The sequence below is a fragment of the Salvelinus namaycush genome, chromosome 33 (assembly GCF_016432855.1).
Source record: "Salvelinus namaycush isolate Seneca chromosome 33, SaNama_1.0, whole genome shotgun sequence".
Classification (NCBI taxonomy): domain Eukaryota; kingdom Metazoa; phylum Chordata; class Actinopteri; order Salmoniformes; family Salmonidae; genus Salvelinus; species Salvelinus namaycush.
In genome coordinates this window covers 34,371,224-34,394,692 of record NC_052339.1, presented here as the reverse complement: position 1 = coordinate 34,394,692, position 23,469 = coordinate 34,371,224, and the positions used below count along the sequence as shown (strand labels likewise).

Here is a 23,469-nt window from a genome sequence, read left to right as displayed (position 1 = left end):
CATGTCTCTCAATATGTCTCTGTATATCTCCCTATCTGTCTCTCTCTCTCTCCTTCTTCCTGTCTCAATCTGTCTCTGTATATCTCCCTATCTGTCTCTCTCTCTGTCATTCTTCCTGTCTCTTTCTCTTTCCTCATGTATCTCAATCTATCTCTGTATATCTCTCTCTCTTTCTGTCTCTCTCCTTCCTTTATATCTATCTTTGTATCGCTCTCTCTGTTTCTTCCTGTGTTTCTCTCTGTCACTGTCTCTCTTTCTTCCTGTATCTCTCTTTTTCTGTCTCTCTCTTCCTGTATCTCTCTCTCTCTCTCAGTTCAATTCAAAGGGCTTTATTGACATGGGAAACATATGTTTACATTCCCAAAGCAAATGGAATAGACAATAAACATTGAGAAATAAACAATCAGTAAACATTACACTCACAACAGTTTTAAAAGAATATAGACATTTCAAATGTTATACTGTTGTCTATGTACAGTGTTGTAACAATGTGCAAATAGTTTAAGTATGAAAGGAGTTTATCAATGTTTGATTTGTTTTCAAATTCTGTGTGATCTGTGGGAAATATATGTCTCTAATATGGTCATACATTTGGCAGGAGGTTAGGAAGTGCAGCTCAGTTTCTACCTCATTCTGTGGGCAGTGTGCACATAGCCTGTCTTCTCTTGAGAGCCAGGTCTGCCTACGGTGGCCTTTCTCAATAGCAAGGCTATGCTCACTGAGTCTGTACATAGTCAAAGCTTTCCTTAAGTTTGGGTCAGTCATTCTTTTAATTTTTTTATTTCACCTTTATTTAACCAGGTAGGCCAGTTGAGAACAAGTTCTCATTTACAACTGCGACCTGGCCAAGATAAAGCAAAGCAGTGCGACACAAACAACAACACAGAGTTACACATGGAATAAACAAACATACAGTCAATAATACAGTAGAAAGAAAAGTCTATATACAGTGTGTGCAAATTAGGTAAGATTATGGAGGTAAGGCAATAAATAGGCCATGGTGGCGAAATAATTACAATTTATCAATTAAACACTGGAGTGATAGATGTGCAGAATATGAATGTGCAAGTTGAGATGCTGGGGTGCAAAGGAGCAAAAAAATATAATAAAATAACAGTATGGGGATGAGGTAGTTGGATGGGCTATTTACAGATGGGCTATGTACAGGTGCAGTAATCTGTGAGCTGCTCTGACAGCTGGTGCATAAAGTTAGTGAGGGAGATATGAGTCTCCAGCTTCAGTTTTTTTTGCAATTCGTTCCAGTCATTGGCAGCAGAGAACTGGAAGGAAAGGCGGCCAAAGGGGGAATTGGCTTTGGGGGTGAGATAGTCAGTTTTACGAGGGTATGTTTGGCAGCATGAGTGAAGGATGCTTTGTTGCAAAATAGGAAGCCGATTCTAGATTTAATTTTGGATTGGAGATGCTTAATGTGAGTCTGGAAGAAGAGTTTACAGTCTAACCAGACACCTAGGTATTTGTAGATGTCCACATATTCCAAGTCAGAACCGTCCAGAGTAGTGATGCTGGACGGGCGGGCAGGTGCTGGCAGCGATCGGTTGAAGAGCATGCATTTAGTTTTACTTGCGTTTAAGAGCAGTTGGAGGCCACGGAAGGAGAGTTGTATGGCATTGAAGCTCGTCTGGAGGTTAGTTAACACAGTGTCCAAAGAAGGGCCAGAAGTATACAGAATGGTATCGTCTGCGTAGAGGTGGATCAGAGAATCACCAGCAGCAAGAGCGACATCATTGATGTATACAGAGAAAAAAGTCAGCCTGAGAATTGAACCCTGTGGCACCCCGATAGAGACTGCCAGAGGTCCGGACAACTGGCCCTCCGATTTGACACACTGAACTCTATCAGAGAAGTAGTTGGTGAACCAGGCGAGGCAGTCATTTGAGAAACCAAGGCTGTTGAGTCTGCCGATGAGGATGTGGTGATTGACAGAGTCGAATGCCTTGGCCAGGTCTATGAATACAGCTGCACAGTATTGTTTCTTATCGATGGAGGTTATGATATCATTTAGGACCTTGAGCATGGCTGAGGTGCACCCATGACCAGCTAGGAAACCAGATTGCATAGTGGAGAAGGTACGGTGGGATTCGAAATGGTCGGTGATCTGTTTGTTGACTTGGCTTTCGAAGACCTTAGAAATGCAGGGTAGGATAGATATAGGTCTGTAGCAGTTTGCCTCTCCCTTTGAAGAGGGGGATGACCGCGGCAGCTTTCCAATCTTTGGGGATCTCAGACGCCACGAAAGAGAGGTTGAACAGGCTAGTAATAGGGGTTGCAACAATTTCGTCTGATAATTTTAGAAAGAGAGGGTCCAGATTGTCTAGCCCAGCTGATTTGTAGGGGTCCAGATTTTGTAGCTCTTTCAGAACATCAGCAATCTGGATTTGGGTGAAGGAGAAATAGGGGAGGCTTGGGCGAGTTGCTGTGGGGGGTGCAGGGCTATTGACCGGGGTAGGGGTGGGCCAGGTGGAAAGCATGGCCAGCCGTAGAAAAATGCTTATTGAAATTCTCAATTATCGTGGATTTATCGGTGGTGACAGTGTTTCCTAGCCTCAGTGCAGTGGGCAGCTGGGAGGAGGTGCTCTTATTCTCCATGGACTTTACAGTGTCCCAGAACTTTTTGGAGTTTGTGCTGCAGGATGCAAATTTCTGTTTGAAAAATTCTGCCGCTGTGTTTAGATAGCACTCTAGTTTGCTTTGTTTTTTGGTTGATTCTTTCCGGTGTGTAAAATAGTTATCTTTTTGCTTTCTCATAATTTGGTTGGGTCTAAATGTGTTTTTGTCCTGGGGCTCTGTGGGGTCTGTTTGTGTTTGTGAACAGAGCCCCAGGACCATCTGGCTGAGGGGACTCTTCTCCAGGTTCATCTCTCTGTAGGTGAGGGCTTTGTGGTGGAATGTGTGGGCATCGTTTCCTTTGAGGTGGTTGTAGAATTGAACGTCTCTTTTCTGGATGTTGATAACTAGCGGGTATCGGCCTAATTCTGCTCTGCATGAATTGTACACAGAGGATATTTTTGCAGAATTCTACATGCAGAGTCTCAATTGGGTGTTTGTCCCATTTTGTGAATTCATGGTTGGTGAGCGGACCCCAGACCTCAACACCATTATTTATGTCTTACTGAGGTTCACTGTCAGAGCCCAGGTCTGACAGAGTCTGTGCAGAAGATCTAGGTGCTGCTGTAGGCCCTCCTCGGTTGGGGACAGAAGCACCAGATCAGCAAACAGTAGACATTTGACTTCAGATTCTAGTATTGTGAGGCCGGGTGCTGCAGATTGTTCTAGTGCTCTCGCCCATTAGTTGATATATATGCTGAAGAGGGTGGGGCTTAAGCTGCATCCCTGTCTCACCCCACGTCCCTGTGGAAAGAAATGTGTGTTTTTGCCAATTTTAACTGCACACTTGTTTGTATACATGTATTTTATAATTGTTTATGTTTTCCCCCCAACACCACTTTCCATCAATTTGTATATCAGACCCTGATGCCAAATTGAATCAAAAGCTTTTTTGAAGTCAACAAAGAATGAGAAGACTTTGCTTTTGTTTTGTTTGTTTGTCAATTAGGGTGTGCAGGGTGAATACGTGGTCCGTCGTACGATAATTTGGTAAAAAGCCAATTTGACATTTGCTCAGGACATTGTTTTCACTGAGGAAATGTGCGAGTCTGCTTTTAATGATGATGCAGAGGATTTTCCCAAGGTTGCTGTTGACGCATCAAATTTGTCTCCACTTTTGTGGATAAGGGTTATCAGTCCTTGGTTCCAAATATTGGGGAAGATGCCAGAGCTGAGGATGATGTTAAAGAGTTTAAGTATAGCCAATTGGAATTTGTGGTCTGTATATTTTATCATTTCATGTAGCATACCATCAACACCACAGGCCTTTTTGGGTTGGAGGGTTTGTATTTTGTCCTGTAGTTCATTCAATGTAATTGGAGAATCCAGTGGGTTCGTAGTGTATTTCTGTATTGTTTTAGTGTTTCACCATAGTGAAGGCGTAGGCTCAGGTTTTCTGGTTCTCTGCGACAGAGCTGCAGGAGTTGCGACCCATTTTTGTTGGTTGTTTTGTCGTAGTTGTGTCTGGGGGGGCACATTGGGGAGGGAATGCTTTCACCTCCAGGTAGGTGTTGGTCCCGCTGTGTGCTGAGGGTGTCAGGTTCTTGTCCAGTTCTGACATTTAGGTCGCCACAGACTAGTACATGTCCCTGGGCCTGGAAATGGTTGATCTCCCCCTCTAGGATGGAGAAGCTGTCATCGTTAAAGTATGGGGATTCTATTGGGGGGGATGTAGGTAGCACACAGGAGGAATTTTTTCTCTGTTCAAATTATGTCTGTATTTATTTCTAACCAAATGTAAAATGTTCCTGTTTTGAATAAATGTATAGAGTGGGTTAGGTCGGCTCTGTACCAAATTAGCATACCCCCCGAGTCTCTTCCCTATTCTACACCTCATCATTTAGTGGAAGGGAGACTACAAGCTTTCTGTAAAAAAAGTAATAAAATCTAACCTTTAATTAAAGTAAAATAATTGAACGAAAAAATGTAATACAACAATTTCTTATCATAAAACATTATTATTAATTATTGGCACCCTTTCATTCAATACTTTGTGCAACCTCCCTTTGCCAAGATAACAGCTCTGAGTCTTCTCCTATAATGTGTAGTGAGGTTGGAGAACACATGGCAAGGAATCTGAGACCATTCCTCCATACAGAATCTCTCCAGATCCTTCAGACTCCCAGGTCCACGCTTGTGGACTCTCCTCTTCAGCCCATCCCACAGGTTTTCTATGGGGTTTAAGTCAGGGGACTAGGATGGCCACGGAAAAACCTTAAATCTGTGGTCAGTGAACCATTTTTGTGTTGATTTTGAGGTGTGCTTTGGATCATTGTCCTGCTGGAAGATCCAACCACGGCCCAGTTTAAGCTTCCTAGCAGAGGCAGTCATGTTTTGATTGAATATTTTCTGGTACTTGATGGAGTCCATGATGCTATGTATCCTAACAAGTTGTCCAGGGCCTTTTGAAGAAAAACAGGCCCACAACATCAAAGATCCACCACCATACTTCACAGTGGGGATGAGGTACTTTTCTGCATGGCTATCTTTCTGTCTACACCAAACCCACCTCTGGTGTTTGTTTCCAAAAAGCTCTATGTTGGTCTCATCTGAACAAAGAACCTGGTCCCATTGAAACTCTATGTTGGTCTCATCTGACCGTAGAACCCGGTCCCATTGAAACTCTATGTTGGTCTCATCTGACCGTAGAACCCGGTCCCATTGAAACTCTATGTTGGTCTCATCTGACCATAGAGTTTCAATGGGACCGGGTTCTATGTTGGTCTCATCTGACCATAGAACCTGGTCCCATTGAAACTCTATGTTGGTCTCATCTGACCATAGAACCCGGTCCCATTGAAACTCTAAGACGGTCTCATCTGACCATAGAACCCGGTCCCATTGAAACTCTATGTTGGTCTCATCTGTCCATAGAACCCGGTCCCATTGAAACTCTAAGACGGTCTCATCTGACCATAGAACCTGGTCCCATTTAAAGTTCCAGTAACGTTTGGCAAACTGTAGGCGCTTGAGTTTGTTGTTTGATGACAGCAAAGGCTTTTTTTTATGACAACCCTCCCAAACAACTTGTGTTTACGTAGGAGGCGTCTGATCGTAGTTTTGGAGACTTTCTGACCCCAAGACCCAACTAACGTATGCAATTCTCCAGCTGGGATCCTTGGGAGATTTTTTGGCCCCTCGAACAATACTTCTCACCGTGCGTGGGGTCAATATAGACTGTTCGGTTTCTAATTTTACCCCAGAATCCAACAAGACACACGTCCACTTCCAGGCCGATTGTTAACATCTCCAGGTGCTTGATTTGTGCAGCTCAACAACCTTTTGTCACACATCACTACTGTATTCTCGGGTCTTTCCCATAGTGATGGATGACTATGGGAACTTGGCCTGTGTGTCACCTCATATCTATACCCCAGTGAAACAAGAAGTCATGGCTTACCACTTAAGTGTTCCTAATCACTCAGGTGAACTTAAAAATGTCAAATATGAACGGGAATAAACTTCAGTTAGATTTTACTCATAAGAATTTCTAGGGGTGCCAATAATATTTATTACACATATTTTTTTTTCAATCAGCCCATTTTGCTCATATTTACCAAGGGTGCCAATATTTGTGGAGGGCACTGTGTCTCTCTGTATATCTCTCCGTATCTCTGTATCTCTCTCTGTATATCTCTCCGTATCTCTATATCTCTCTCTCTGTATCGATCTCTATATCTTTCTGTATCTCTCTCTCTCTGTATCTCTCTTTCTGTATCTCTGTCTCTCTCTGTATCTATGTCTCTCTGTCTCTCTCTCTCTTTATCTATCTCTGTATCTCTCTCTCTATATCTATCTCTATATCTCTGTCTTTCTGTATATATATGTGTCTCTCCCTCCCTCACTCATCCTCTTTGTGGCTCCATCCTTCCTTTATCAGAATGTAAATATTGTTTAGATCTAACGGCCTCCACTAGCGCTGACCTTATGACCTCTAGATCTAACGGTCTCCACTAGCGCTGACCTTATGACCTCTGGATCTAACGGCCTCCACTAGCGCTGACCTTATGACCTCTGGATCTAACGGTCTCCACTAGCGCTGACCTTATGACCTCTGGATCTAACGGCCTCCACTAGCGCTGACCTTATGACCTCTAGATCTAACGGTCTCCACTAGCGCTGACCTTATGACCTCTGGATCTAACGGCCTCCACTAGCGCTGACCTTATGACCTCTGGATCTAACGGCCTCCACTAGCGCTGACCTTATGACCTCTGGATCTAACGGTCTCCACTAGCGCTGACCTTATGACCTCTGGATCTAACGGCCTCCACTAGCGCTGACCTTATGACCTCTGGATCTAACGGCCTCCACTAGCGCTGACCTTATGACCTCTGGATCTAACGGTCTCCACTAGCGCTGACCTTATGACCTCTGGATCTAACGGCCTCCACTAGCGCTGACCTTATGACCTCTGGATCTAACGGCCTCCACTAGCGCTGACCTTATGACCTCTGGATCTAACGGCCTCCACTAGCGCTGACCTTATGACCTCTGGATCTAACGGCCTCCACTAGCGCTGACCTTATGACCTCTGGATCTAACGGCCTCCACTAGCGCTGACCTTATGACCTCTGGATCTAACGGTCTCCACTAGCGCTGACCTTATGACCTCTGGATCTAACGGCCTCCACTAGCGCTGACCTTATGACCTCTGGATCTAACGGCCTCCACTAGCGCTGACTTTATGACCTCTGGATCTAACGGCCTCCACTAGCGCTGACCTTATGACCTCTGGATCTAACGGCCTCCACTAGCGCTGACCTTATGACCTCTGGATCTAACGGCCTCCACTAGCGCTGACCTTATGACCTCTGGATCTAACGGCCTCCACTAGCGCTGACCTTATGACCTCTGGATCTAACGGCCTCCACTAGCGCTGACCTTATGACCTCTGGATCTAACGGCCTCCACTAGCGCTGACCTTATGACCTCTGGATCTAACGGCCTCCATTAGCGCTGACCTTATGACCTCTGGATCTAACAGCCTCCACTAGCGTTGACCTTATGACCTCTGGATCTAACGGCCTCCACTAGCGTTGACCTTATGACCTCTGGATCTAACGGTCTCCACTAGCGCTGACCTTATGACCTCTGGATCTAACGCTCTCCACTAGCGTTGATCTTATGACCTCTGGATCTAACGCTCTCCACTAGCGCTGACCTTATGACCTCTGGATCTAACGGTCTCCACTAGCGCTGACCTTATGACCTCTGGATCTAACGGTCTCCACTAGCGCTGACCTTATGACCTCTGGATCTAACGGTCTCCACTAGCGCTGACCTCTGCACTGGAGGTGGAGTTTGCGAATAAACCTGTCATTCACCCTTCACTAACCCCCCCAATGCGCTTTCTCTCAGCTTGCGTCAACCAAACGGCATCCTAATCCCTATTCAGTGCACTACTTTTGACCAGACCCCTATGGGCCCTATATATGGAATAGGGTGCCATTTGGGTTGACCAGACCCCTATGGGCCCTATATATGGAATAGGGTGCCATTTGGGACGTCAAGGTAGGCCTCCTCAGTGTGTACTGGGTCTGGGTCAAGGAGATGGATGACCCCTGTGGCCTAGTTCTGGTGTTGAGCCAGAAAACAAGGCAGTGTCTGCATCCCAAATGGCACCACGTTCCCTATATAGTCCACTACTTTAGACCAGAGCCCTATGGCACCATGTTCCCTATATAGTGCACTACTTTAGACCAGGGCCCTATGGCACCATGTTCCCTATATAGTGCATTACTTTAGACCAGGGCCCATAGGGCTCTGCTCAAAAGTAGTGCACTATATCGGAAATAGGGTGTTATTTGGGAATGACATAAATGTGTGTCTAAAGAGAAAGAACTGTTGAGTGATTAACTACCCATGTAGTTCAGAGAGTAGTGGGTCAAGTATTCACAGTCTATCTGTGATAATGTAGTGGGTCAAGTATTCACAGTCTATCTGTGATAATGTAGTGGGTCAAGTATTCACAGTCTATCTGTGATAATGTAGTGGGTCAAGTATTCCCAGTCTATCTGTGATAATGTAGTGGGTCAAGTATTCCCAGTCTATCTGTGATAACGTAGTGGGTCAAGTATTCCCAGTCTATCTGTGATAATGTAGTGGGTCAAGTATTCCCAGTCTATCTGTGATAATGCAGTGGGTCAAGTATTCCCAGTCTACCTGTGATAATGCAGTGGGTCAAGTATTCCCAGTCTATCTGTGATAATGTAGTGGGTCAAGTATTCCCAGTCTACCTGTGATAATGTAGTGGGTCAAGTATTCCCAGTCTATCTGTGATAATGTAGTGGGTCAAGTATTCCCAGTCTATCTGTGATAACGTAGTGGGTCAAGTATTCCCAGTCTACCTGTGATAATGTAGTGGGTCAAGTATTCCCAGTCTATCTGTGATAATGTAGTGGGTCAAGTATTCCCAGTCTACCTGTGATAATGTAGTGGGTCAAGTATTCCCAGTCTATCTGTGATAATGTAGTGGGTCAAGTATTCCCAGTCTATCTGTGATAATGTAGTGGGTCAAGTATTCCCAGTCTATCTGTGATAATGCAGTGGGTCAAGTATTCCCAGTCTACCTGTGATAATGTAGTGGGTCAAGTATTCCCAGTCTATCTGTGATAATGTAGTGGGTCAAGTATTCCCAGTCTATCTGTGATAATGCAGTGGGTCAAGTATTCCCGGTCTACCTGTGATAATGTAGTGGGTCAAGTATTCCCAGTCTATCTGTGATAATGTAGTGGGTCAAGTATTCCCAGTCTACCTGTGATAATGTAGTGGGTCAAGTATTCCCAGTCTATCTGTGATAATGTAGTGGGTCAAGTATTCACAGTCTATCTGTGATAATGTAGTGGGTCAAGTATTCACAGTCTATCTGTGATAATGTAGTGGGTCAAGTATTCCCAGTCTATCTGTGATAATGTAGTGGGTCAAGTATTCCCAGTCTATCTGTGATAACGTAGTGGGTCAAGTATTCCCAGTCTATCTGTGATAATGTAGTGGGTCAAGTATTCACAGTCTATCTGTGATAATGTAGTGGGTCAAGTATTCACAGTCTATCTGTGATAATGTAGTGGGTCAAGTATTCCCAGTCTATCTGTGATAATGTAGTGGGTCAAGTATTCCCAGTCTATCTGTGATAACGTAGTGGGTCAAGTATTCCCAGTCTACCTGTGATAACGTAGTGGGTCAAGTATTCCCAGTCTATCTGTGATAATGTAGTGGGTCAAGTATTCCCAGTCTACCTGTGATAATGTAGTGGGTCAAGTATTCCCAGTCTATCTGTGATAATGTAGTGGGTCAAGTATTCCCAGTCTATCTGTGATAATGTAGTGGGTCAAGTATTCCCAGTCTATCTGTGATAATGCAGTGGGTCAAGTATTCCCAGTCTACCTGTGATAATGTAGTGGGTCAAGTATTCCCAGTCTATCTGTGATAATGTAGTGGGTCAAGTATTCCCAGTCTACCTGTGATAATGTAGTGGGTCAAGTATTCCCAGTCTATCTGTGATAATGTAGTGGGTCAAGTATTCCCAGTCTATCTGTGATAATGTAGTGGGTCAAGTATTCCCAGTCTATCTGTGATAATGTAGTGGGTCATGTATTCACAGTCTATCTGTGATAATGTAGTGGGTCATGTATTCCCAGTCTATCTGTGATAATGTAGTGGGTCATGTATTCACAGTCTATCTGTGATAATGTAGTGGGTCAAGTATTCCCAGTCTATCTGTGATAACGTAGTGGGTCAAGTATTCCCAGTATATCTGTGATAACGTAGTGGGTCATGTATTCCCAGTCTATTTGTGATAATGTAGTGGGTCATGTATTCACAGTCTATCTGTGATAATGAGGTAAATCAGAGCACTGGTCAGCTTGTCCTCACTCCGTCTTCATCTTTAACGCTGAAGATGACAGATCCTTTCCCCAGGGCTACACCTGCTGTACTCTCACCCCAATGACTTTCCACTCACATAATTCATTGTTTAATTATTTAATTCTCTGGATGTTCCTCCCTCCTCTCCTCCCTGTCATGGAAGAAGAGATAGCAGGGAGGGAGAGGGAGGGGGCGAGAGAGCGAGAGCGAGATAGCAGGGAGGGAGAGGGCGAGAAAGAGAGAGAGCAGGCGGGGAAGGCGTTATGGGTGGGCCTTTGGGGGCCTGCCCTACCGTACCTCCTTGCCTGTCCTGAGTTTTGAATAACCTGGTGAAATGTAGGAACGTGCCCATTTGGGGATGTCTGATTTCTGATGGTCTTAACTCACCATGTCCGCCACTAATAAGCTGTGCTTGTTATTCATTTTTTCTTCACCTCACATAGTGAGTCAACAAAATCATTTTTTTTTTTTTAAACATCCATTGCTAATGATAATAGTTCCTCACAGTATTTAAAGAGTCTTTCCAACACTCAACCCCCCTCGATAATCACAGATCACCATCATCTCATCATCTATCCAGTGGAAATGTCCTAAAAATACATTTTTCTGTTTTTATTTTTCGTCTTTATGTACTGATGGAAGTTATAGACCTACTGCTGCATTGGCCTATAGGCTGTCTCTGAGTTCCATGCTGTCGTGTCTTTAGTCGCCAGTCGATCAGGGTGTTTCAGTGTGTCCACATGGCAGAGGATGGTGTAATGGGGTGTCCACATGGCAGAGGATGGTGTAATGGTGTGTCCACATGGAAGAGAATGGTGTAATGGTGTGTCCACATGGAAGAGAATGGTGTAATGGGGTGTCCACATGGAAGAGGATGGTGTAATGGGGTGTCCACATGGCAGAGGATGGTGTAATGGGGTGTCCACATGGAAGAGGATGGTGTAATGGGGTGTCCACATGGCAGAGGATGGTGTAATGGGGTGTCCACATGGAAGAGGATGGTGTAATGGGGTGTCCACATGGCAGAGGATGGTGTAATGGGGTGTCCACATGGCAGAGGATGGTGTAATGGGGTGTCCACATGGCAGAGGATGGTGTAATGGGGTGTCCACATGGCAGAGGATGGTGTAATGGTGTGTCCACATGGCAGAGGATGGTGTAATGGGGTGTCCACATGGCAGAGGATGGTGTAATGGGGTGTCCACATGGCAGAGGATGGTGTATCAGGGTGTCCACATGGCAGAGGATGGTGTAATGGTGTGTCCACATGGCAGAGGATGGTGTAATGGGGTGTCCACATGGCAGAGGATGGTGTATCAGGGTGTCCACATGGCAGAGGATGGTGTAATGGGGTGTCCACATGGCAGAGGATGGTGTAATGGGGTGTCCACATGGCAGAGGATGGTGTATCAGGGTGTCCACATGGCAGAGGATGGTGTATCAGGGTGTCCACATGGCAGAGGATGGTGTAATGGGGTGTCCACATGGCAGAGGATGGTGTAATGGGGTGTCCACATGGCAGAGGATGGTGTAATGGGGTGTCCACATGACAGAGGATGGTGTAATGGTATTAGTAGAATATTAACTTTTAGATCCGTAGCATTTTAATTCAGCTCTTTGGGATTAAACAAATTTAGAAAAAGGAAAACGTTATATTTGAAATGAAACTGTTCCATAATTTTTTTAACATTTATTTTATTTAACCTTTATTTAAAATTACCATATGAAAATCATAACTGGTGCGTAGATCTGGAGAAATGGTAGGATAAATGGTAGGATAAATGGTAGGATAAATGGTAGGATAAATAGTAGGATGAATTGTAAGCTTCCCCAAACTTGCACCGCCACATGAAGTGATTTGTTTGACAATCTGATGAAAACATCATGACTGGTTGTGTTCGTTCCAATTTAAAAGGCAATACATTTTTACAGTTAAATTACATGTCTTTACTATATAAAAAAAACGCTTTAAAAAAGTTGCACGCACATGGATGCCCACATAGGAAGTCCCGTGAAAAAAAAAAAAACGTGCCCACTATGAAAATCAAACGCCTGATTCCTTCTGGCGCCGTTCCTGGAGGGTGACACGGAAGGTTCCGTGGACGGAGCCATGTGTTTCCCACAGTGGAGTGGTTGTGTGTGACTGGTTGGCCCATGACCAGACTCTGGTGTAGTGGTGACAGACAGATAACCATCATGCAAAGCGTTAGGCGGCCAGCGGCAGGACATGTGGAGGAGAGGTGGGGGGGTGGGGCATGGGGAGGAGAGGTGGGGGGGGTGGGGCATGGGGAGGAGAGGTGCGGGGGGGGGGGGGGGGCATGGGGAGGAGAGGTGGGGGGGGGGGGGGGGGGTTCTATGTAAATGCAGAGCGGAGTGGACACACACACACACACATATATATACAGCCTACAGCTACACCTCAGCCTACTATATCGTGAATCGTGTATTTGACTCTCATGTAAATATGCTCTTGGCCTTTTTTCACCAGGGGGAAAAACACACACACACACACACACACACACACACACACACACACACACACACACACACACACACACGTTTAGGCGCATGAGTGTATTTATATATACTGAGCATGAAAGAGAGGAAACAGGTTAAAGAAAGAGTTGGTCCCATGTTTCATGAGCTGAAATAAAAAGATCCCAGAAATTTTCCATACGAACAAAAAGCTTATTTCTCTCAAATGTTGTGCACAAATTAGTTTACATCCCTGTTAGTGAGCATTTCTCCTTTGCCAAGATAATCCATCCACCTTGACAGGTGTGGCATATCAAGAAGCTGATTAAACAGCATGATCATTACAAAGGTGCACCTTGTGCTGGGGACAATAAAAGACCACTCTGAAATGTGCAGTTTTGTCAGACAACACAATACCACAGATGTCTCAGAGGGAGCATCCAATTGTCATGCTGGAATGTCCACCAGAGCTGTTTCCAGAGAATTGAATGTTCACTTCTCTACCATAAACCGCCTCCAACGTTGTTTTATATAATTTGTCAGTATGTCCAACCAGCCTCACAACCGCAGACCAAGTGTATGGTGTTGTGTGGGTGGGCGGGCTTGCTGATGTCAACGTTGTGAACAGAGTGCCCCACGGTGGTGGTGGGGTTATGTTATGGGCAGGCATAAGCTACGGACAACGAACACAATTACATTTTATTGATAGCAATTTGAATGCACAAATATACTGTGGCGAGATTCTGAGGCCCCTCTTTTTTAAGGTGTCGGTAACCACTAGCGTCTATGTGGCATTATAGATGCTCCGTGTTTTACCTTGATAGGGCAGTCCACCGTGTCCAGTCCCTGCTCCGACAGCTGTTTCAAGGCACTTAGAGCAGCCTGCGGAGGGAGAGAAGAACAGATGACCCAGTGAGACAGGCAGGGAGAGACAGGGAGGGAGAGACAGGGAGGGAGAGACAGGGAGGGAGAGACATGGAGGGAGAGAGACAGGGAGGGAGAGACATGGAGGGAGAGAGACAGGGAGGGAGAGAGACAGGGAGGGAGAGACATGGAGGGAGAGAGACAGGGAGGGAGAGAGAGAGACATGGAGGGAGAGAGACGGGAGGGAGAGAGACAGGGAGGGAGAGAGACAGGGAGGGAGAGAGACAGGCAGGGAGAGAGACAGGCAGGGAGAGAGACAGGCAGGGAGAGAGACAGGCAGGGAGAGACAGGGAGGGAGAGAGACAGGCAGGGAGAGAGACAGGCAGGGAGAGACAGGGAGGGAGAGAGACAGGCAGGGAGAGACAGGGAGGGAGAGAGACAGGGAGGGAGAGAGACAGGCAGGGAGAGAGGGAGGGAGAGAGACAGGGAGGGAGAGAGACAGGCAGGGAGAGACAGGGAGGGAGAGAGACAGGCAGGGAGAGAGACAGGCAGGGAGAGAGACAGGGAGGGAGAGAAGAACAGATGGCCCAGTGAGACAGGGATGGAGTGAGACAGGGAGGGAGAGAGACAGGGAGAGAGAGAAGGAGGGACTGACTGTCACCCTTCAGCTGCTTTTCAAATAATCAATCAATCAAGTTTATTTTATATAGCCCTTCGTACATCAGCTAATATCTCGAAGTGCTGTACAGAAACCCAGCCTAAAACCCCAAACAGCACTTAGTCTGAGAAACCCAATGGCAACAGGACACTAACCCTTCTCCCTTCTAACACTAACACTTAGTCTGAGAACCCCAATGGCAACAGGACACTAACCCTTCTCCCTTCTAACACTAACACTTAGTCTGAGAACCCCAATGGCAACAGGACACTAACCCTTCTCCCTTCTAACACTAACACTTAGTCTGAGAAACCCAATGGCAACAGGACACTAACCCTTCTCCCTTCTAACACTAACACTTAGTCTGAGAACCCCAATGCCAACAGGACACTAACCCTTCTCCCTTCTAACACTAACATTTACTCTGAGTAACCCAATGCCAACAGGACACTAACCCTTCTCCCTTCTAACACTAACATTTACTCTGAGTAACCCAATGCCAACAGGACACTAACCCTTCTCCCTTCTAACACTAACACTTAGTCTGAGAACCCCAATGGCAACAGGACACTAACCCTTCTCCCTTCTAACACTAACAGACTCATATTCAGATTGTTCAGAGTGTTTAATGGTCACATGTTCAGGGCTGCAGGTGTGATTGCATGGTACAGTGAAATTCTTAGGCTTCAAGCTCCAACATGCAGGACTAGTGAAACACAGGACTAGTTAAACAGGACTAAACACAGGACTAGTGAAACACAGGACTAAACACAGGACTAAACACAGGACTAAACACAGGACTAGTGAAACACAGGACTAAACACAGGACTAGTGAAACACAGGACTAAACACAGGACTAGTGAAACACAGGACTAAACACAGGACTAAACACAGGACTAAACACAGGACTAAACACAGGACTAAACACAGGACTAGTGAAACACAGGACTAAACACAGGACTAAACACAGGACTAAACACAGGACTAAACACAGGACTAGTGAAACACAGGACTAAACACAGGACTAAACACAGGACTAAACACAGGACTAAACACAGGACTAGTGAAACACAGGACTAAACACAGGACTAAACACAGGACTAAACACAGGACTAAACACAGGACTAAACACAGGACTAGTGAAACACAGGACTAAACACAGGACTAGTGAAACACAGGACTAAACACAGGACTAAACACAGGACTAAACACAGGACTAAACACAGGACTAAACACAGGACTAGTGAAACACAGGACTAGTGAAACACAGGACTAAACACAGGACTAAACACAGGACTAAACACAGGACTAAACACAGGACTAAACACAGGACTAGTGAAACGTTCCCTTCTAACATTAAATTCTCCCTATGTGGTCTTTGTCTTCGTTCCCTTAAATGTGCATCTAGCGTTATTAGGCTAATATGTGTGTGTGTGCTTTAGCGTGTGTGTGTGTGTGTGTTTTACTGATTGTGTGTGTGTCTGTCTGTGACTGAGCGTGTGTGTTTCCCCCCCTCACTGTGTTGGTCGAGCGTTATTAGGTTATCATTTCCACTCTGTGTTTGGCTGCCTCCAAATTTCCTAAGTCAATCGCTGTCCCCATCTGCATTCCTGAACACTAACACAATGTAAACAGCTCCGGGCCTACAATACCTATCAATCACACACACTGGCTTAGAAACACAACATACAGACATTAACTACTAACAACACACGCTGCTAACAGACACAACTCTATCTGCATCCTATGTAGTGAACTACTTTTTGACTAGTCCTATGAGCCCTAGTCTAAAGTAAATGTAGGCTAATGTTGCCGGGGGGGCAATGAGGAGATCGACCCCCCCCCCACCCCACACACAAGTTTCCATGGCAATTCCATTGTTTGGGTCAAGTTCCATTTACCAAATCTATTGACAGAAATACACTATATGACATTATGATCCGCCGCTGTAGTAGAATGAAACACATCTGGACACAACTAGAAGAAGGATTTATTTTTTTTTTTTACATTTAGTGTCGTAATAAATAACCTGATTTATTTTCCCATGGATGGAATGTTTTCTGTGGGTACTAAACCAACGCTCATTTCTGTTGCCATGGAAGACCTCCAGAATCCCTTTTAAAATCACAAACACACAGAATGAGATGAGAGCCGTGCGGAGCTATCTGTAATGAACTATTCTGACCATCGGCTGTCTTGGACACAACCAGACATTCTCTGTCTGGACATCAGATCTGACACCTGAAACTACCAGACATTCTCTGTCTGGACATCAGATCTGACACCTGAAACAACCAGACATTCTCTGTCTGAACATCAGATCTGACACCTGAAACAACCAGACATTCTCTGTCTGGACATCAGATCTGACACCTGAAACAACCAGACATTCTCTGTCTGAACATCAGATCTGACACCTGAAACAACCAGACATTCTCTGTCGACATCAGATCTGACACCTGAAACAACCAGACATTCTCTGTCTGGACATCAGATCTGACACCTGAAACAACCAGACATTCTCTGTCTGGACATCAGATCTGACACCTGAAACAACCAGACATTCTCTGTCTGGGCAGTGGACATCTGATCTGACACCTGTAACAACCAGACATTCTCTGGACACCTGATGCATCAATGTAGGTCTAAGTGGGCCAAACTAGACTCGACTGGACTGGACTGAGTTTAACCAGGCCAAACTGGACTGGACTGAGTTTAACCAGGCCAAACTGGACTGGACTGAGTTTAACCAGGCCAAACTGGACTGGACTGAGTTTAACCAGGCCAAACTGGACTGGACTGAGTTTAACCAGGCCAAACTGGACCGATCTGACCCTACCAGGCTGCTGATCCTGACAGACTCTTGAGATGAGGTCCAGATGTGCCCCCCCCCCCACCTCCTATCTCCTCCCTCTCTCTGTCTCCTAAGAGGAGGAGGAAGGAGGAGGAGGAGAGAGAGGGAGATTATATAAATCTGCTGAGATGACACTACCAGGCCCCACTGGGCAGCCCCCACATTACCACCCCCACCATACCCCCAATCCCACCCCCCTAAACCCCCCCAACCCCCCACCCCTAAACCCTACCCCCATACCTACACTACCGTCATCGCAGAGAAAGGAGGTTGGGAAAAAGAGAGAGAGAAAAATGAGTGAGGGAATCCCCAGAAACACAGACAGACTCTGTATATATTAGAGTGAAAAGTGAGATCTGAAGAACTCTCTCTCTCTCTTGAGTTCTCACCCACTGACTCCTTTTCTCCTCTCCCTTTCCTTTCCTCCTCTCTCCCTTTCCTTTCCTCCTCTCCCTTACCTTTCCTCCTCTTCCCCTTTCCTTTCCTCCTCTCTCCCTTTCCTTTCCTCCTCTCCCTTTCCTTTTCTCCTCTCCCTTTCATTTCCTATCCTCCTCTCTCCCTTTCCTTTCCTCCTCTCCCTTTCCTCCTCCTCTCCCTTTCCTTTCCTCCTCTTCCCCTTTACTTTCCTCCTCTCTCCCTTTCCTTTCCTCCTCTCCCTTTCCTCCTCTCTCCTTTTCCTCCTCTCCCTTTCCTTTCCTCCTCTCCCTTTCCTTTCCTCCTCTCCCTTTCCCCCTCTCCCTTTCCTTTCCCCCTCTCCCTTTCCTTTCCTCCTCTCCCTTTCCTTTCCTCCTCTCTCCCTTTCCTTTCCTCCTCTCTCCCTTTCCTCCTCTCCCTTTCCTTTCCCCCTCTCCCTTTCCTTTCCTCCTCTCTCCCTTTCCTCCTCTCCCTTTCCTTTCCTCCTCTCTCCCTTTCCTCCTCTCTCCCTTTCCTCCTCTCTCCCTTTCCTTTCCCCCTCTCCCTTTCCTTTCCTCCTCTCTCCTTTTCCTCCTCTCCCTTTCCTTTCCTCCTCTCCCTTTCCTTTCCTCCTCTCCCTTTCCCCCTCTCCCTTTCCTTTCCCCCTCTCCCTTTCCTTTCCTCCTCTCCCTTTCCTCCTCTCTCCCTTTCCTTTCCTCCTCTCTCCCTTTCCTCCTCTCCCTTTCCTTTCCTCCTCTCCCTTTCCTCCTCTCCCTTTCCTTTCCTCCTCTCCCTTTCCTTTCCCTCTCTCCCTTTCCTTTTCTCTCTCTCCTCTACTATGATTGGAAACTGGCCAACAACTGAAACATATTAACATCTCACATCAACTTGCTGGCTTCGACGAATACAACACTGAGTCTTGCGTGAAAAGCCCCCCGTTGTTGCGGATGACAGTGTCGATTTCGCTCCACGTGGCCGATGTAGAGTAAAACTTTAAACAGGTAAACACTTGCAAGGCTGCCGGGCCAGACGGAATACCAGGGAGCATTCTCAAAGCATGCCAGACCAGCTGGCATGTGTCTTCAATTACATTTTCAATCTCTCATTGTGCCAGTATGTAATCCCTACATGTTTCCAGCTGTAATCCCAACAAACTGTAATCCCTACATGTTTCCATCTGTAATCCCAACAAACTGTAATCCCTACATGTTTCCAGCTGTAATCCCAACAAACTGTAATCCCTACATGTTTCCATCTGTAATCCCAACAAACTGTAATCCCTACATGTTTCCAGCTGTAATCCCAAATGTGGTTTCTTTGCAGCAATTCAACCATGAAGGCCTGATTCACACAGTCTCCTCTGAACAATTGATGTTGAGATGAGTCTGTTACTTGAACTCTGTGAAGCATTTATTTGGGCTGTAATTCCTGAGGCTGGTAACTCTAATGAACGTATCCTCGGCAGCAGAGGTAACTCTGGGTCTTCCTTTCCTGTGGCGGTCCTCATGAGAGCCAGTTTCATCATAGCGTTTTGTGGTTTTTGCAACTCCACTTGAAGAAACGTTCAAAGTTCTTGAAATGTTCCGTATTGACTGACCTTCATGTCTTAAAGTAATGATGGACTGTCGTTTCTCTTTGCTTATTTGAGCTGTTCTTGCCGTTTCTCTTTGCTTATTTGTCGCTCCAGAATCTCCCATAAGTGTTCAATTGGGTTGAGATTTGGTGACGGAGACCTTTTCATTCGCATCAAACCATTCAGTGACCACTCCTCTTCCTCTAACCCTCCATCTCTCCTCATCTTCCTCCAACCCTTCATCTCTCCTCCTCTTCCTCTAACCCTCCATCTCTCCTTCTCTTCCTCTAACCCTTCATCTCTCCTCCTCTTCCTCTAACCCTTCATCTCTCCTCCTCTTCCTCTTACCCTCTATCTCTCCTCCTCTTCCTCTAACCATCCATCTCTCCTCATCCTCCGCTAACCCTTCATCTCTCCTCCTCTTCCTCTAACCCTTCATCTCTCCTCCTCTTCCTCTAACCATCCATCTCTCCTCCTCCTCTTCATCTCTCCTCCCCCTCTTCCTCTAACCATCCATCTCTACTCCTCCTCCTCTAACCCTCCATCTCTCCTCCTCCTCCTCTAACCCTTCATCTCTCCTCCTCCTCTTCCTCTAACCCTTCATCTCTCCTCCTCCTCTTCCTCTAACCCTTCATCTCTCCTCCTCATCTTCCTCCAACCCTTCATCTCTCCTCCTCTTCCTCTAACCCTTCATCTCTCCCCCTCTTCCTCTAACCCTTCATCTCTCCTCCTCTTCCTCTAACCCTTCATCTCTCCTCCTCTTCCTCTAACCCTTCATCTCTCCCCCTCTTCCTCTAACCATACATCTCTACTCCTTCTCCTCCTCTAACCCTTCATCTCTCCTCCTCCTCCTCCTCTAACCCTCCATCTCTCCTCCTCCTCCTCTTCATCTCTCCTCCTCTTCATCTCTCCTCTAACCCTTCATCTCTCCTCCTCTTCCTCTAACCCTTCATCTCTCCTCCTCCTCTAACCCTCCATCTCTCCTTCTCCTCCTCTAACCCTCCATCTCTCCTCCTCCTCCTCTTCATCTCTCCTCTAACCATTCATCTCTCCTCCTCCTCTAACCCTCCATCTCTCCTCCTCCCCCTCTCCTCCTCCTCCTCTTCATCTCTCCTCCTCTTCATCTCTCCTCTAACCCTTCATCTCTCCTCCTCCTCTTCCTCTAACACTTCATCTCTCCTCCTCCTCTAACCCCCCATCTCTCCTCCTCCTCATCTTCCTCTAACCCTTCATCTCTCCTCCTCCTCTAACCCTCCATCTCTCCTTCTCCTCCTCTAACCCTCCATCTCTCCTCCTCTTCATCTCTCCTCCTCTTCATCTCTCCTCTAACCATTCATCTCTCCTCCTCCTCTAACCCTCCATCTCTCCTCCTCCCCCTCTAACCCTCCATCTCTCCTCCTCCTCCTCTTCATCTCTCCTCCTCTTCATCTCTCCTCTAACCCTTCATCTCTCCTCCTCCTCTTCCTCTAACCCTTCATCTCTCCTCCTCCTCTAACCCTTCATCTCTCCTCCTCCTCTAACCCTTCATCTCTCCTCTTCCTCTAACCCTTCATCTCTCCTCCTCCTCTAACCCTCCATCTCTCCTTCTCCTCCTCTAACCCTTCATCTCTCCTCCTCTTCCTCTCTCCTCCTCTTCCTTTCCCAATAACAATACATTGCAATCATGAGCAACAATTAGCAGTTGTTTGGTGTTCTGTGTGTAGTGTGAACCCAATAGGAGGGTTTTGTCCCTAAGTAAACAGCCAGAACCCATCTGCTACATCTCTCTCTCTCCAGTGGGTCCTGGACAAACAACCATATATTAGGAGGATGGCGGCTATGGTGATATACGGCCCGAACTCATCCCTGACACACACGCAGTCTTACGCACACACACTCAGGCCTACACACACACACACACACACACACACACACACACACACACACACACACACACACACACACACACACACACACACACACAAACACACACACACACAGGCCTACACACACACACACACACAGGCCTACGCACACACAGGCCTACACACACACACACACACACACACACACACACACACACACACACACACCCACACACAGGCCTACGCGCACACACACAGGCCTACGCACACACAGGCCTACACACACACACACACACACACACACACACACACACACACACACACACACACACACACACACACACACACACACACACACACACACACACACACACACACACACACAGGTCTACGCACACACACACAGACAGGCCTACGCACACACAGGCCTACACACACACACACACACACACACACACACACACACACACACACACACACACACACACACACACACACACACACACACACACACACACAGGTCTACGCACACACACACACAGGCCTACGCACACACAGGCCTACGCGCACACACACACACAGGCCTACGCACCCAAAGGCACATGGCGCACACACTTAGGGGCACGCATGTACGTACGCAGTCGAGGAAGCGCGCACACACACACACACACACACACACACACACACACACACACACACACACACAGGTCTACGCACACACACACACAGGCCTACGCACACACAGGCCTACGCGCACACACACACACAGGCCTACGCACCCAAAGGCACATGGCGCACACACTTAGGGGCACGCATGTACGTACGCAGTCGAGGAAGCGCGCACACACACACACACACACTCTAAGACAAATAGCGGTCTATCTGTGAGAACAGCAATGTGTCTGTGTGTGTACTGACGCATCAACACCAGAGGAGTGTGTTTAGTCTGAAAAGACAGACTGCGATGTGGAAGTGCTCCGTCTTTGTCAGAGAGAGAGGCTAAAATACAAAGAGAGGGAGGGAGAAGGAGAGAAGGAGGGAAGGAGAGAAGGAGGGAAGGAGAGAGGGAGGGAAGGAGAGAGGGAAGGAGAGAAGGAGGGAAGGAAGGAGAGAGGGAGGGAGGGAAGGAGGGAAGGAGAGAAGAAGAGAGGGAGGGAAGGAGAGATGAGGGAAGGAGGGGTGGAAGGAGAGAGGGAGGGAAGGAGAGAGGGAGGGAAGGAAGGAGAGAGGGAGGGAGGGAAGGAGAGAGGGAAGGAAGGAAGGAGAGAGGGAGGGAGGGAAGGAAAGAGGCAGGGATGAGAGAGGGAGGGAAGGAAGGAGAGAGGGAGGGAGGAAGGAGGGATGAGAGAGAGGGAGGGAGGGAAGAAGAGAAGGAGGGAAGGAGGGATGGAAGGAGAGAGGGAGGGAAGGAGAGATGAGGGAAGGAGAAAAGGAGGGATGAAAGGAGAAAGGGAGGGAAGGAGAAATGAGGGAAGGAAGGAGAGAGGGAAGGAGAGAGGGAGGGAAGGAGAGAGGGAGGGAGGGAAGGAGAGAAGGAGGGATGAGAGAGAGAGGGATGGAAGGAGAGAGGGAGGGAAGGAGGGATGGAAGGAGAAAGGGAGGGAAGGAGAGATGAGGGAACGAGAGAAGGAGGGATGGAAGGAGAGAGGGAGGGAAGGAGAGAATGAGGGATGGAAGGAGAGAGGGAGGGAAGGAGAGATGAGGGAAGGAGAGAAGGAGGGATGGAAGGAGAGAGGGAGGGAGAGAAGGAGGGAGGGAAGGAGAGAGGGATTGAAGTAGAGAGGGATTGAAGGAGAGAGGGAGGGAAGGAGAGATGAGGGAAGTAGAGAAGGAGGGATGGAAGGAGAGAGGAAGGGAAGGAGAGAGGGAGGGAAGGAGAGAGGGGGGGGGGGCGACAGGCCATCACACACCCTCCACCGTCTCTGAAGATCTTTTCCTGCGGACCCATCATCGCCCCATTATAACCCCTCCCCTCTCTCTAATCTTCTCCTTCTCTCTTCCCCCTCTTTAGATAACAAACCAGCTTTCACCACCAGCCGGGCCCATCGGCCCTCTTCTCATCTCCTCCACAGACATATTTCAGCCACACCAGGGATACTTCACACGTTCGTTCGTTCATTCATTCATTCGTCTGCCTGCTCACTCGCTGCTCAGTTCAAAGCTTGGGCAGACCAGACTAGGCAAACAGCAGAGGAATGTGTCATGGTCCAGGGATTCACCATCAGCCAGCCAGCCAGCCAGCCAGCCAGCCAGCCAGCCAGCCAGCCAGCCAGCCAGCCAGCCAGCCAGCCAGCCAGCCAGCCAGCCAGCCAGCCAG

General features: G+C 47.2%; 1 long non-coding RNA gene across 1 annotated transcript in view; it reads right to left on the bottom strand.

The window, feature by feature from the left end:
* LOC120028171 overlaps positions 1–23,469 on the bottom strand; it is a 122,892-nt gene that overhangs the window by 2,834 nt on the left and 96,589 nt on the right. Inside the window, exon 2 of the long non-coding RNA XR_005473402.1 lies at positions 13,783–13,848. This is a non-coding gene — a long non-coding RNA (uncharacterized LOC120028171). The remainder of the gene's footprint in view (positions 1–13,782; positions 13,849–23,469) is intronic.